Source organism: Sorex araneus, chromosome 2 (assembly GCF_027595985.1).
Source record: "Sorex araneus isolate mSorAra2 chromosome 2, mSorAra2.pri, whole genome shotgun sequence".
Taxonomy (NCBI): Eukaryota; Metazoa; Chordata; class Mammalia; order Eulipotyphla; family Soricidae; genus Sorex; species Sorex araneus.
The window spans coordinates 136,037,927-136,054,790 of NC_073303.1; positions in this window are offsets into that span (position 1 = coordinate 136,037,927).

The following is a 16,864-nucleotide window of genomic DNA, read 5'->3' on the forward strand; positions in this document are numbered from 1 at the left end:
TGACACTGGTGGTGGGAAGTTAGAACATGCTATGCTTAAAAAAGTACAATCGAAACAACATCTGCACATGTATGTTCATCGCAGCACTGTTTACAATAGCCAGAATCTGGAAAAAACCCGAATGCCCCAGAACGGATGACTGGTTGAGGAAACTTTGGTACATCTATACAATGGAATACTATGCAGCTGTTAGAAAAAAGGAGGTCAAGAATTTTGTAGTCAAGTGGATGGGCATGAAAAGTTTCATGCTGAGTGAAATGAGTCAGAAAGAGAGAGACAGACATAGAAAGATTGCACTCATCTATGGTATATAGAATAACAGAGTGGGAGACTAACACCCAAGAACTGTAGAAATAAGTACCAGGAGGTTGACTCCATGGCTTCGAGGCTGGCCTCACGTTCCGGGGGAAAGGTCAACTCAGAGAAGCGATCACCAACTACATTGTAGTCGAAGGCCATGTGGGGGAAGGGAGTTGCGGGCTGAATGAGGGCTAGAGACTGAGCACAGTGGCCACTCAACACCTTTATTGCAAACCACAACAGCTAATTAGAGAGAGAAAACAGAAGGGAATGCCTTGCCACAGTGGCAGGGTGGGGTGGGGGGGAGATGGGATTGGGGAGGGTGGGAGGGACACTGGGTTTACGGGTGGTGGAGAATGGGCACTGGTGAAGGGATGGGTTCCCAAACTTTGTATGAGGGAAGTATAAGCACAAAAGTGTATAAATCTGTAACTGTACCCTCACGGTGATTCTCTAATTAAAAATAAATAAATTAAAAAAAAAAAAAGAACATGCTATGCTTAAAACTCAACTATCAATAACTGTGTAAATCACAGTCTCTTGATTTTTTTTTAAGGCAGAAAGATGAAAAACGTATAGTCTATGGGAAAAAATGGGTGAAAGAAATCAGAACTTAGAAACTTCCAGGTGTAAAATCATTAAGTCCTAGAATGCCATATGCAGCATGAGGAATATAGTTATTATGATATGTTGCACTTTTTGCACATTTCAAAGGTGGTAGGAATAGATCTTAGAAGTTCTCATAAGAAAAAAGTCATTGACTAGAATTGTGATTATTCCACAATCTACACAAACATCAGACCAATATAATGCAATCTGCGACTAATCTGCCCATTTTAACCCAATATGAAAAGAAGATATATGATTTTAAAGGTAAATGAGGAGGATACTGAATGTGGAATTATTCAACTAAAGCACAAAATCCTAAAAAAAATACTCTCACTTTGCATGTATATAAAAGTAATAAAAAGGTATAGAGTTACTTGAAATAATAAAAATATATATTTAAAACAATAAATAAATAAATAAATAAACAAACACAAAATTTAGGAAAATGGTGGGTGGGAAGGGGTGGGAGAATGGAGTGCCTGAACCAGAGATGCACAATAGCTGGACTTGTAAGATCTTAAACAGAGGAAGGAAAAGAGTGATCACTTTATATTTTGACATCTTTTTATAATCTGGAATAAAATATGTTTCAAGAAAAAACTCATGCTTTTATAACTTTCTCTCTACTTTCCTGGATTTTGAAGTATTTTCAAGTGAATTAAGTAACATATTCTAATACAAAACCTTACAGTCTAGTTTCTTCTTTGTCACCTCTTTTTACTATCCAAATGAAGTGAGAAGATCAAATGACAGTGAGGTGTTATTCAAAAGAAACCACTATTAGCATTATTATAAGCCACAGAATCTCAATCAATTAAGAAATAAAAAATAAATAAAATACAATAGTAAACCAAGGCCACCTGTGAGTATAAGAACTTAAATGAAGTTTGGTTCAGCCTGAAGGATGAATCGAATTGAATTATTTATGTGATAGATGTCATCAGGGGCCAAGCACCTTTAAAGAATGAATTTCCTTTCAAAGAGCATTGAGCACCATATAACTGTAATAAAGTTGCAGAGTGTCAACATCAGCATGTTAAAAGTCTTTGGAGCAAGACTTTTATTCAGCTAGGCTGCACTTTGTACAATGATAACCATGGGAAAGAAACAATGACAGCACTCAAAGACCCATGCCGACAATACATATTTAATAAGGATAAACTGAGATTTACCAACACCTGCCAGACATACTGACTGATGACTATGTAAGGGAATAGTGACAAATGGGTAAAAAATTGTCTTCAATGTACCTTATGGATTCTGGTCTAATGTTGAGGTCTTTAATCCATTTTGATCTGACTTTTGTGCATGGTGTTAGGTATAAGTCTGAGCCCATTTTTTTGCATGTTACTTAACACCTTTTCAAATGAGAAATTGTTATGCAAGTCCAGTGCATCTGGGTCTGTAAAATAGATATACAAAGCAAACATTTTACTTATTACAAATCCTAAAAATTTCATTAAAGTTTAAAGGTTTTTCTTGACCTGTTATGTACAATCCCCCTATTTTTAAATTTAATTTAATTTAATTTTATTATTATATTTTTAATGCTTTTTAATTGAGTGACCGTGAGAACAGTTACAGGGCTTTCAGGATCAAGTCCCAGTCATACAATGATCATACAATGACCCATCCCTTCACCAGTGCACATGTTCCACCACCAACAAACCCAGCAGACCCCCCCTCCCTCTCCCTCTCTGCCTGTGTGGCAGATGATTTTCACTTTACTCTCTCATTACTTTGATGAGAATTTTCGACAGGAAACTCACTATCATTATTTGGAGTTTTCCCCCAACAGTCAGACCTGTCGGAATGGCATCATTAGATCGTATATTTTCTATTGTTGGTAACAAAGGGCATATGATGTTGCACAGTCGTGAAAGTGGCTGCCCAGTTTTGGAATTCTGGTATTAAGTCCAGAGGTATTTCTGCCAGCAGCCGCTGCATTCTGAGATTGGTTTGTGTGCCTCTGGGATCATGGCTGTTCAGGAACAGGAGAGCTGTTTTCATGGGTGGCCGCTTGGGGTTTCATTTGGGCAGAAAGCAGGGCCAGTTCTGTGCCCCCATCAAGAGATTTGCCATGCGTCCCATTGCTGCAAGCTCCTACCTCTCTGTCCGATTGGCTCTAAACGGTGGCAGTCGCCATGCTGCCGAAAGGGGAAAAGGCCGAAGGACAAAAACCCTTTCCCTCCCGAGGCTGCACGGGCCGTAGTTTAGTTCAAAGTCCCGGAGTGTAGCTGTCAGCAGCCGCTGGGTTTCTGTGCCTCTGGGATAACGGCCGCTCAGGGGTGGTGGAGCCGTTCCTGGGCTTTTTTTTTTTTTTTTTTTTTTGGTATATCAGGAAAGGTTTGGAGAGATATGCCAGTCCCACAAACCCGAGTGTTAGTAGAAGCTCAGTGTCGCCGGGACTCCATCCGGAGAAGGCAGGTACTCTGCACCTTCTCCGTCTGGCGCCCCGGTGTTGTTGGCACAGTCTGGGGTCCGGAGTATTCTCCAGCTTGCGGTACCGCCGGACCGGATTCTTACTGCTGACTGTTTCGGCTTAACGGTGCCAAGGGCGGGTTGAGTCAACACCCCTATTTTTAAGAAGCTGGGTCTTAGATCCCGGGTCCAGGGGAAAGAAGACTGAGGGACAGACTGGGTGCTTGAGGAGAAGGCAACTGACTTGATCGCAGGGCACTTACTAGGTACAGGCCAGACTGGGGCCAGGAAGAGACCATTTAGGGGCTGAAGTACTTGCCTTGTGTATGGCTGACCGGGTTTGGAGTCCTCAGTACCACAAATGGTTCCCTGAGCACTGCCAGGGATGATCTCTTCTGAGCACCAGGCCAGTAGTAAGCCCTAGGCACTAACTGGTATGGACCCCAGAAATGAGGGTAAAGGAAAGATGAAGCTAGAGACACACTGCGCTGCCAGGAGTCGGGCAGGCTTGGTCTTCTGGGTGCCCAGGAGGAGCAAGAGGAATGAGTGCTGTTGCAACCCGGCTGGAAAACTAGCTTGGAAGGTGTTGAAGAAATTAAACATTATTACCTGCTGATGCTTGTGACAATACAGGCCACTGACAGACACAGAATGCAAACTGTTAATGGATAGGGACAGAGACTCTATGGGGCTTAAGGTGCTTGCCTGGCATTCAGATTTGATCCCTGTGCCACATGTGGTCCCCACAAGCACCTTTCAGGAATGATTTCTGAGCACAGAGCCAGGAGTAATCCCTGAGCACTGCTGGGCGCAGTCCCCAAGTAAACACCAACAAAAAAAGAACTCAGCCACAAATCTAAGTGTAAGGATAGCAAAAACCCAGAGTGTTTTCCCCCGTTATGCAGAAAAGCCCAGTCAGATTGTAGAATTTATGATGCCCCTGATGGGCCAGAAGTGTTCGTGATAAATAAACTTTATATTCCATTAAGGTTCATTATTCAGTACCATTGGTTCACTACTTGGTATCTCTACCCATTACAAAATGTAGCTTTGGAACCCAAGGTAATTTCATTCAGTCAGGAAAGAGTTCTAAATTCAACCATTTGTTTGGATATGAATTATGAAAAGCAGAAAGGAAAAGGAACAAATGAATTGTTCCTCACAAAACTGGAAAAATAAAGACAAGAAAAGAATTCTATTGCGCCCAAAAAAGTTGGTACAGGGTCAAGGAATTTGCCTTGCAAGTGGCTAAATGGTTCGCACCTGGGCACAAAGCTGGGAATAGCTCGGAGCACCGGCAGGTACAGCTGCCAACCTGAACAGCAGCAAAGCGCTAATGCTGCCTCCACCTTATTAAGGATTCAAGGAGCCCAGAAACCCAAAACCTAGCTTCTCTCAATATTGTTTGCAAAAATTCTGAGTTGGGATGTATTCTTGGCCTTCCTCACTAACAAAAACCCACTAACCTGTAGAGAGAGGACTTGAGCGGGCATGTGGACCAAGGGGTTACTGGCATCTACTTGGCATGTGAAGCCCTGTTTCTGCATGAAGGAGACCGCTCCTGACTGCTCTCAGCTGCGGGAGGAGAGTTTGTATGTGTCATGGACAGTGCGTGCTCAATCTTCATACACTAAATCTTAAAACAGCCGTTTAGAACTGCTACTCAAATGTGCTTTGTGCAAAGGAAACAGATATGCACAGAGATCAGAGCACTGCCCCAGGAGGTACAGCTAAAGTACGTGATGCTGGTCTGTTTGTGCCACAACTTACTTAAGCACGTTATCAAGAGGCGACCCAGAATGCCTCTGTGTCCACTGCAAAGGGTCAGGTAACTGGCTGTGTCAACCTGACTGCAGCACTGCCTATTTTCGCCTGGGTACAGAACTAGGTGTGGCCCCTATGGTCTCCAAACAAAAAGAGGCAACCACATTATTTATGTGCTTCCTATAAGTTTTGGGTGAAAATGGGCGAACACAGGTGTCATTTTGAGTTTTTTAAAAAATGATTTCTTGAAATTAGCTCATATTATATAATGCACCCCTTTAAAGCACACGGAGTTAATGGGTTGTTGTGTGTGCTTGGACTTGCACAATCATCACTACCAGCTATTTTTGTTCTATTACTGTTTTTTGTTTATTAGTTTGGGGAACCACACCCATGGGTACTCATGGGTCACTCCTCGCAGTGCTCAGGAGATCATATGCAGAGCCAGGGATCAAACCAGGGTCAGCCAAGCGCAAGTAAACACCTTAACCCCTGTTAACTATCTCTCGGCACTCCCCCCAACCTTTTAAATTTTGGGGGGTTTTGGGCCACATTCAGTGATGCTAAGGGGTTACTCCTGGCTCCACACACAGAAATTACTCCTCGTGGTGCTCGGGGAACCATATGAGGTGACTGGGATCGAACCCGAGTCAGCCATGTATGTGCAAGGCAAATACCATACCTGCTATACTACGCTCCAGCCTCCCCACACTATTTTCAGACCTTTTTTTTTTCTTTTTGGAGCACACCTGGTGATGCACAAAAGTTACTCCTGGCCCATGCACTCAGGAATGACTCCTGGCAGTGCTCAGGGGACCTATGGGATGCTGGGAATCGAACCCGGGTCGGCCGTGTGCAAGGCAAACGCCCTGCCTGCTATGCTATCGCTCCAGCCCCTTTTCAGAACATTTTAATCACTTTAAAAAGCAACTCTATACCCATTCCTCCATCCTCCTGCCTGTCAGCACTGAGAAGCCACAAATCTACTCTGTTCCCATAAATTTTCCTGTTCTGGACATGTCATATAAACAGAAATATATACTACACAGCCTTCTGTGATTTGCTTCTTTCACTAAGCACATCTGTGTTCTAAATTCACCCAAGTTATAGCATAGACTAGAACTTCATGCTACTGAATAATATCCATGGTATGTATTTTATCACTTTTGCTTTATTTATTCATCTGCTTGAGGATATTTTGGTTGTTTCCAGTTTGGAGTTATAATGTATGTGACTTTTTGGGGCATTTATGCCTTATGTTTCTATGTAGACATACATTTCCATTTTTCTACAAGTGGGATTGTTTGCTCACGTGTCCATGCCTGTTTGCAGAAGGAAGGAGAAGTCTGCCCCATACCTGGCGGTGCTCAGGACTCACTGCTAACTCTGTGCTTGAGATTATTCCTGAGTGCTGGAGAGCTGGGGTTCCTGCAGGGCTGGGGACCAAATTAGAGATGGCTGTGTGTTGGGGCTGCAGCGATAGCACAGTGGGTAGGGCATCTGCCTTGCATGAGGCGGACCCGGGTTCGATTTCCAGCATCCCATATGGTCCCCCGAGCACCGCCAGGAGTAATTCCTGAGTGCAGAGCCAGGAGTAACCCCTGAGCATCCCCGGTGTGACCCAAAAAAAAAAAAAAAGGAGAGATGGCTGTGTGCGAGACAAACAGTTCAAACCCTGGACTATCCCTAGGGTTTTGAAAATTTTTTCTCCAAAGCAGGTGCACCCCTTACACATTCCCTCCAGCAGCCCATTTGGTCCCCCGAGCCCACCAGGAGTGATCTTCAAGCACAGATCCAGCAAGCCTTAAGCACTGCCAAGAGAGGTCTATAAACCAAATAAAAGGAGCGAGAAAGAGAGCTGAGTTTGTCTTTATTGTTCAGCTATGAGACTTCCTTACGTATTCTTGAAAACAGTCCCTTCTCCAATACCTGATTTGTAAATATTTCTTTCTTTGGTGAGGGGTTCATCACACCTAGCAACGCACAGGCTCTGCACTCAGGAATTACTCCTGGCGGTGCTCAGAGGACCATATGGGATGCTGGGAATCGAACCCGGGTTGGCCGAGTGCAAGGCAAACACCCTACCCGATGTCCTATCCCTCCAGCCCCTGATTTGTAAATGTTTATTCTCTGTGCAATGCCTTTTACTTTTCTTTATAGAATCCTTTGAACAACAAAAGGCTTTTTTTTAATTGTACAAATGTAAAATTGAATCTTACTTTCAACAGAAGTCCTTTTAAAGAAATCAGGATCATATTAGACCACACATTTTGCTTTCACACTCTTTCCATCTCATATTTCATTATAAGCAATTTCACTTGTTTTTGAACTAAAATTTTCCCCCAAATTTTATTCTGATACATAGTTTTAGTGAGTCTTCGAATATATATGGTGGGATTAGAAAAATTGCTGGGAAAACATTGCCCCTATACAATTCCAAACCAGTAGATACCAGTCCAAACTTTAAATACCATGTTCATTTAAAAATTAATATAATTCAGGGTCTAGAGAGATAGTTAGAGCATGTAGGGTGTTCACCTTGCACACAGCTGGCCGGGTTCCATCCCCAGCATCCTATATGGTCCCCCAAGCACTGCCAGGAGTAATTCCTGAGTGCAGAGTCAGGAGTGACCCCTGAGCATGGCCAGGTACAGCCCCAAATCAAAACAAAAACAAAAGGTAATATAATCCCATCATAAAAATGTAGACATCTGAGAAAATAAATGGAGGTATCCATACTGTTGTTATAGTAACAATCCTAGCATTATCACTTTTCTTCTGGTACTTCTGTTTGGCATAATATTATGCAATACAATAATGCACACACAATAATGCAAGAAAGCAAAGAAACTTTATTACTAGCCCGAGCCAGTGCTAGCTTGAGCTAGGGTCCAAGTCTCATCCAACACAGTGGAGTCTTGACAAGGACCCCAACTCCAAATCACAAGTGGTTTATATAGGGTTCAGAGTTAAGAAGCATTTTATATACTTGTCTATTTTTAGCATCAGCCCTATTACAACAGTGGTCAGCAATTAGGCAATGGTTAGTAACAGTTTCTAAGGAGGGTACAGTAACCTCTCATGAACGGCCAGACCCAACTGCCCAATTCCTTATCTAGGCACATTCCTCAACTGGGAATTTACCAGAAACTGCAAATCCTGCTCCAGAGAAACAGAAACTGAGACCTAGCTGAGACTTAATGTTAGTGGCATCTTGGCATGGCATCAGTTTCGCCCTCACAACACTTTCTTTATACATTTGCATTTTGCTATAAAGCTTTAACCCATCACAAGATTTCTTCTATGGTTCTCTCTAGTTTAATAACTGTTATTTAACTGGCTGAAAAATATATAGAAACAAATGTATTATAATTTACACAAGTAATCTTTTATTAGTTACCTGCATTTCCCCAGAGACCTCACCCTCCTCTTTTTTTCTATTATGAGGAATGTATAAATGATATATTTTTTTTGCTTATTTACACCTGCTTTCCATGCTCAGAACTAATTTCTTAGGATACATTCTTAGAATTGAAAGTGCTAAGTTGAAAGTTATACATATTTTTGTGATTACTAATATATATCTCTCCAGATTATTTTTCAGAGAGTTTGAATCATTTTAAAGTGTTAATGCTGGACCAATGATGATTCTTTGGACACTGTCATTTAAGACATACTTTCTTGGGGCCCAAGTACCTGACTTATTTAGGCCTGACTTGGGTTTGGTACCCAGCCCCTCGGCCCTCAGGTGCCACCAGAATGATCCCGAGCCAGGACTAAGCCCTGAGCACCACTTGATGTGGCCCAAACCCGCTACCTGCCAAGAAGTGCCTTGTAAATATAAGTGGAAAAAAGTTAATTTTCATCTCTGGTTATTACTACTTAAATGTCTTTTTAGGTAGGACTTTCTTATTTTATATTTTTAATGTGAAGAACATTAGTCGGAACTATCATATAGTGGATATATATTTATATTTGTAGGTATATATACCTACATTTATAGGTATATGAATATAAGTATGTATTTTAGGAGATCCACTGCTTTGAAGTTTTCTGTCAATGGCTAATTGATGTTTATAGCTTTTCCAGGGAAGCACTGTACCAATACACTTCTACATACCTGCTGATTCAAAAGTCTGTATATTATTGAGTTACTTGCCTCTTAGGCAGAGGGCAAGTGAAATGAAAGTGCAGATTAGTTAAAAAAAATCATTTTGATAAGGTATTATTATGTCTTGATCCTGCTCATGTTAACTTTTATAGCCACATTCCCATCATTTTGTAGACATTTTTAGCATCTAATTACTTTAAATATAGCTTATTTGAATTTCTCTAATTAAAAAGACTTTTACATATCAATGTGTATTCTAGTTAAAAAGGCACTTTGAACTTCTTTCATTTTATAATATAGTCTCTATTTTTCTTTTTAAAGTAATTTTATATGTAGGCAATAAGTTCCAGGGAGTTCTTGTAGATAAGTTATGAATTTTAAAACTAACCCACATTTTAATTTTATGGTGTTACAAAAATAAATGTTCAAGGACTTTTCTTTAAGTGTTTTGTGCCTTCACTAAGCACTTCTCTTTTATCTGATTAGTCACATGCTGCTTTCAATGAATACTAACTACTTCTATTTGGTATTTCATTTCTTAGTGAGAAGGTGGATTCAGGACACTCTAATTATCATCATTATTCCATTACTGAGAAGTCCTCCGAGACACGAGAGAATGTTTGCAGTTATGGTCAATCATCACCACCTGGAATTAATGTGCATTTACGTCATATCATGAATATCGCATCAGACGCCTCTCGAAAAACTGGAGTTAGGAAGGCGGTCGAGATTTCAGAAGACATTGTTCCCTCATGGCTTTTAAAAGAGCTCATTAGGAATTTATAAAATTATATCCATTTACTTACGTTTGCATTTAATTTTTTTTTTTTTTCAGATTTAGGGAGCTCTGAGGGTGGGCACGTATTTGAATCAAAATGAGGGAAAGGCCCATTTACAAAACTCAGTGCTCCTTCTCTGCTCGCCCGCCCCTCTCTGGCTCTGAGTTCCTTCTTTTCTTTCCTGTCTCTATTTTGTCAAAATCTGATCAAGGTTCCTGTTCCCTCCTTCTGGGGGCCTTTTGTGTTCTCCTGCTCTTTTGCAGATCTAACGCAATTCCTAGCTAAGCGGTGCTGCTTTTTATAACCCTCATTGTTTTCAATGATAATGTTTGGTTTTAGGTTTCATGTTTTAATTTTCATTTTCAAAGTAACTCATTCTCATTTTATAAAAACTGCAAAAACAACACCAGAGGTTTTGGTCATTGTATAGTGGCTATGGTGCTGGCCTTAAATGCATTAAGCCAGATTCGGTCCCAACCCCACCAGGTCCCTCAGCACAGCGGGAGGAGAATATCCTAAGTATTGGCTGATGTGGCCCAAAAACAAAACAAAACAAAACAAAACAAATCCCCAAACTGCAAACATACAGACACACAGACACACACACACACACACACACACACACACACACACACACACAAACTAGGAACGAACAAAAAACACCTATTATGTGCTAGGGGAACAGCCCGAGCTAGATTAAGTGACAGGCAGCTCAAGTGGTGTCATGTATGAGATCTGAGTATGGCTATCAGTAACGTAAACTCCTTCCCAGCACTGCGGCAGGTAACGCCTCTGGTGGGAAAATAAATGACTGTTATTCCGACTTCCAAAGCTGAGCCCCACTGATTTATTGGACACCATGGAGTGCCAAGTTAGGTCATGTACTCCATCTTGACCATGTGTGAAACTTTCAATAGCACTCAGCAGAGCTTCCTCAAGCACTGGTCATGTCTGTTTGTTGGGGCAGGGGGATGGGGGCAGTGGAGACGGAATGAACAGGAAAGTCTTCCCCTCGTCATGGCATTTCCATCCCGTGAGGAAGGCAGGATGAGAGGAAGGGTGGGAGACACTGCCGTGTGAGCCTGAGGCAGGGGGTGGAACCGTGATGCTGTCACAGGGCGCAGTGTGACCTGGTAGCCTGCTGTCTGAGCCCTGCTCTCTGGAGCCACAAGTGATCCCTGGCCACACACCCTCCAGGCGTGTGTGAGCACCACAAAGAGTGCAACCCCCAGTGCACTAAAAAGATGTGTGAGTGCTATGTGTGGGGCTGGGATCCCTGGCAAGAACTGCGCAGGCACCACTGTGCCCCTACAAGCACAGCAAGCCCGCCTGTGTGTGACCCTGTGTGAGTTCACCAGGCAGTGTGCAGGGGCTGCTGCGATGTGTGTGCGTTCTGTGGCCAAGAGCCGCCTCCCACTCTCCCCAGGTCTCCCCAGCAGAGAGACAGAGAGACGGGGACCAGAGCCTGATGGGGAGAATGACCTGTTTAATGCAGAGCTACTAGCATACTTACAGGACATCTCAAGGGGGCAGAGGTGTAGTGTATAAAAATAAAAAGAAAAGGCGCGGGCGAGGGAAGGGACGCCTCACCGCACCGAGCCAGGCACAGGGCCTAGGGCAGCAGCTGTCTCTCCCGCCACCCGAGTTCGGTAGCCTCCGGCCGTCTCCCCCACCCCGGGGAGGTTGATGGCGAAGATGTGGCAGGCGAAGGAAGGAACGGAGCCATGATGGTTGGTCTCACTTGCAGTTTATTCCAGTCTTCCCTCTATACACTCTCCCCGACCTTTCTACACCTTTCTGCCCTCTATACACTTTCCGCCCCTCACCTTCTCTCCGAACCCCTTTTATTCCTCATGGCCCTTCTAAAGGGTGCAATACATTGACATCACCAAAAGCACCAAAAGATCTTACAGGAAGAACATTGAGGCAACATAATTCTCTTGTATCTGCAGGCCGCTAATCTAGGCCCCCCGGAAAGAAGATACAAAACCAAAACGGAAGCCTTCTTTGGGCTGAAAGCACTCGGATTTACATCCCAAAGACTAGGCAGGGCCAGAGCCTGGAATCTACAATGTCAAATCAAGCCTGGCTAGCACCTTAGATCTGGGGGTCAAAGATCAGCTAGGTTTCTGTGACAAAAGGTTTCTGTGACAAAACTCCAGAAGGCAGCTGGAAAAGGGGAAAATATTCCAACAGTGTAGGACTGCATGTTCGAGTGATTTACAGAGGGAAAACAGTCCAGCAGAGGCAATTCTCTGGGGGAGATCATCTCAAGGAGACACTCTGTCTCCCAGGGACATCTGTATTGCTTTTCTCTTTCCCTCTAGTCATATAATATATGTGTGTGTATACATACACATATATAATATATATATGTTTTTTTATATATGTATATATATATATCACCGTATCTCTGTCATCCCGTTGATCATTGATTTGCTTGAGTGGGCCCAGTAATGTCTCCATTCATCCTAGCCCTGAGATTTTAGCAGCCTCTCTTTACTCGTCCTTCCCAATGGTGCCACATTAGAGGCTCTTCAGGGTCAGGGGAATGAGACCCATCATTGTTACTGTATTGGCATATGAATACGCCACAGGGAGCTTTCCAGGCTCTCCCTCGTGTGGGCAGTAAACTCTTGGTAGCTTGCTAGGTTCTCCAAGAGGAAGAACTAGGCTATCAGATGTCACGCAGCTGCATCACAGCCATGCGCTTCCAGGAGCTTGGTTTTATAGTCTCTGGATGTTGGTCATTGATGGGATTACATAGCGCCGGGGAGGTGGGGGAGGATTGGGGAGGTTCTTGGGTGTGACTGCCTAGCTACTGGAAAATGGGGAATCTGGGTGGAAGAGGCCCAGTTCCGATCCGAGCAGCTTGGAGATCTAAGCCATGGGTCCCACATACCTGGGTTCCTCTGCCGGTTCCTTCATGCATGAGGCTCCTCTGAACATGTGGAGAGTGGCCTTGAGCATGTCTGTGGATGGGTTCTGGAGGTCTTCAACTGCCAGGATTCTGCTTGGGGTAGGGAGGGAAACTCAATCCACCGCCTCCGAGGGACCCCGGTGAAAACAGCCAGGTGCGGGGGCAAGAGACTCTGTGTCACTCTCTTCCGGGAGCTTGGTTTTATAATCTCTGGATGTTGGCCGTTGATGGGATTACATAGTGGCCAGGGGCAGTTTCTGGGTGTGACTGCCTAGCTACTGGAAAATGGGGAATCTGGGAGAAAGAGGCACAGTCTGAATTGAGCAGCCTTGGAGATCTCGGCCCCAGGTCCCGACACCTGGGTTCCTCTGCCGGTTCCATCATGTGTGAGGCTCGTCCGAATGTATGGAGAGGCAGGGGGTGGAACCTTGGTATATATCAAACAATTAAGTCAAACAGTCAAACAATTGACTCTACTTTTAATACAATTAATTCTACTTCTTACCAATACTTGTAGTCATTTAGATAAACACCATAAAAGACAAAGATCCCAAAACTTAGTTCTCTGGGCTCTGAGAGCAAGTGAGGCTTTTACTACAAATCTCAGACTAAGTCCTTAGGCCAGATCAACTTGTTCTTTCCCAGGAGGGTCCTGTCTCTTAAGTCATAACAGCTTGCATCAAGACCATGCATTTATGCTTTCTAGAATGTCCCATTCCGATGCCAGGGTAGCTTTGCCACTTGTCCCGGGTCCATCCCAGTCCCACAGCAGGACCTTCCTTTTGGGATGTTAGGAATTATAGCAACTGAAGCCTGAGTCAAGTAACTATGATCAAGTAATTATGCCCAGGAGTAGATATATTTTAGAGTCAATCAACTCCCAAATATTAGAAGCATAGCATTAAGGTCTTCCTGTGTTTAACCACAGAACATTGATCTATAGTAAAATATGAAAAGGCTATAGGGGAAATAGAAAAGCAAGTAATTCACTACAAATACAAAATCCAGAATTACCAGAAAGTTTTGGCTAATAAGTAACCAAGATTGACTTGGGGAACTGTGACGATGAGATGTAAAACACAAAGGAAAGGTTAAAGATAAACTCAGGGGATTAGGGATGCTCACAAGAGCACTGTGAGCTTCACTGGGAGGAGAAGGGTCAATTCACTGATGAAGCAAAAGCACTTTGGGTTATTATCCAACAACCCTGATCACTGCAAGAATAGAGGAAAGGGAACGAGGCAGGGGCCAGGGCGCACAGGGGAGAGAGGCAACAAGCAGACAGTTGATACAGCATCCTGGGGAATAGCGCAGAATGGGGGCAGAGGGATGGGTGGAGATAGCAGTAGGAGGAGGACCCTCTAGCTAGTGAGGTTTGAGCACATTGCAAAGGAAATAAACCAAAACGTGGCATTGTTTGGGATTGGGACTCCCAGCGGTCTAGTGCCGATTTCGAGTATTCCCATCTGATCTCTTCTTTCCACCTAGAGGTGTGTTTGCTTTGGTTCCCAACTGGGAGCCCCTTTTCTCCTAACCTGTATGAGGGGAGGTCTTCACAATTTCCACCCCGGGAAACCCTGGGGCAGATGGCACGGCCTGCAGGGGAGGCTGAGAGGTGTAACTCAGAGGGAGGACAGAGCAGGGAGTCAGGCAGGGTCTGTCTGTCCTCTGACCCTCCTGCTGCTGCTCGGTCCTGGTTCAGCAGACCAAAAGCTGAACTTGGCAGTGGAAAGTCCAGAAGCACATTCAGGTTCTGGGGCTCTGGGCAGGTCTAGGGTTGGGAAGCCCTGAGTATATCTGAAAACTTGACTGAAAATGGGAAGATGGATCGACTCCGGCACTCGTCAAAATGTTCTAGCCTCAGATCCAGGGAGCTGTCACTGGCACTGAGGTCCCCCTGGCACATGCATCCATCAGCTGTTGCCAGTAGTGGCTTACTTTCTTCACTTCCTCTTTTATCTTCCAAGATGCCAAAGGTTCCTGCAGCCCCTGCATCTGCTCACGTTCAGATAAGCCCCTCAGCTGCCTTTCTCACACTCGTTTATTTCCTGATGGAAGCATTTTGGAGCTTAGACCCACTTCTTTCCAGGCTGCAGACAGTGGAAGGCTTGAAAGCCTGCGATGACAGGAATAAAAGTCTGTGTCTGCTGAGGCTTTAACATCTTGTTAGAGAAGACATGTGCTTGGCAGGCTCCCAGCCAAATGCCAGGCTGAGCTCCCAGGGATGGCAGCACTTGAAGCCTCGTGGTCTGCACGCGCTGCTCGTTCTGTGGTCGTGACAAGTGCAGCAGCGCTGAGAAGGCACTTTCCGCCTTCCCGTCCAGAGCCAAGCTGTTTAACATGGACACATCCACAGAGAAAGTTCCCTCGGGGTATGTGAGTTTTTGATGGGGGTGGGGGACGGGTGCTTGGGCAGCTGACCAGTCAATTGTTGGAGACTGGTGGTGCCAGAGTTACCCAGAGCCAACTGGGGGTACTGGGGGACTTCCAGGGGACTCAGCAGCAAGTTTGGGGGTCATGTGACTCTAAAATTGAAATTCTGTCCTTTTTTGCATCCAGGGCACATGCCCTTTAGCCCTGTCCCCCTTTTGAATGTTTTTCTCAGAAAAAATTTTTAAGGGCTGGAGCAATAGCACAGTCGATATGGTGCTTGCCTTGCACGCGGCTGACCGGGGTTCGATTCCCAGCATCCCATATGGTCCCCTGAGCACCGCCAGGAGTGATTCCTGAGTGCAGAGCCAGGAGTAACCCCTGAGCATCATCAGGTGTGACCCAAAAAGAAAAAAAAAAAAGAAAAGAAAAAATTTTCTGGATACTTAAAGGTAACAATAGATGACAGGCAACCTAATTACTTAATCACAACCCCAAATCCTAATGTGTTAGAGATTTTTTTTTTTTTGCAGAAATTCTTACCAAATAAAAAAAAAGCAAGTGACAGACTCAGAAGTGGGGGGATTTGGTTTAGACAATGCTGCTGAACCCAGCAGGGCTCCTGCTCCAGAGACCGGGCCTGAACAAAAGCGAGAGTTCTGTTCTATAGAGTGTCTGAGGGGCACTGGCGCATTGCAGACAGCTGGAGAGAGTACAGAAGCAGCGATCCCCAAGCACGTCATTCGCAGAGCAGGGTCTGGCCACCACAAGGACAATGGCACACTTGGAATACATTCCAGGTTACCAAGGTTACAAAGCAAGACTCTGGCCATGCCAGGACATCTCAAATGCATTCCGAGTATGTCCTGGTGCCCAGACTCAGTTGCTCCTTGCCAGCTCTGCTCTCTAGTGACAGCTTGTCTGAATTGTGGGCAGGGGTCTTTGCCTTGAATGTTCTCTCCTTGAACTTTCAAAGTCTTGCCAGTTTCATTTCTGTAGCGGGGAGCAGCTCAGCACTGAGCCCTCGGATCCCCACAGCATGCTCTTAGAACAACGCAGCCACTTTTGGAAACATCCATGGCAGGGGCCAAGCCATCACCGGACAGTTGTCTGGGGTGGAGCCACAGCTGTGAAGGCTCCCCCGGGGTTGCACACGCCCCCAGACCCGAGAAGCACTGCCCTCGGGTCTCACGCTCTCTCCAGCAGTGAAGTGGCGGGGAATCCTACTGGGAACTCGGCCCTTGGGGCTGCCACTTCCCACTGACAAGATGCTGGTGACATCTCTTCTGTTGCCTCACCCTATGCATGCAGGTGGGGGCAGCAGGGGGTTTAACTCTGGGCTCAGGCTGAGAAAGTTCTGGAAAAAATTTCAGTCCCCCCCCTTTTTGTGTAGCGGTGGTGTGTGGGGGCCTAACTCATTGGTGCTCGGGGGTTAGTCCAGACTGTGCACAGGGATCATTCCAGGTGGTGCTCCATGGACCATATGTAGTGCTAGCAATCAAACTAGGATGTCATATTCAAAACAAGTGACTTAACCTCTATACTAACTCCCTGGCCCCTTTCTCCAACTTTTCTTGGGGGTGTTTCTCT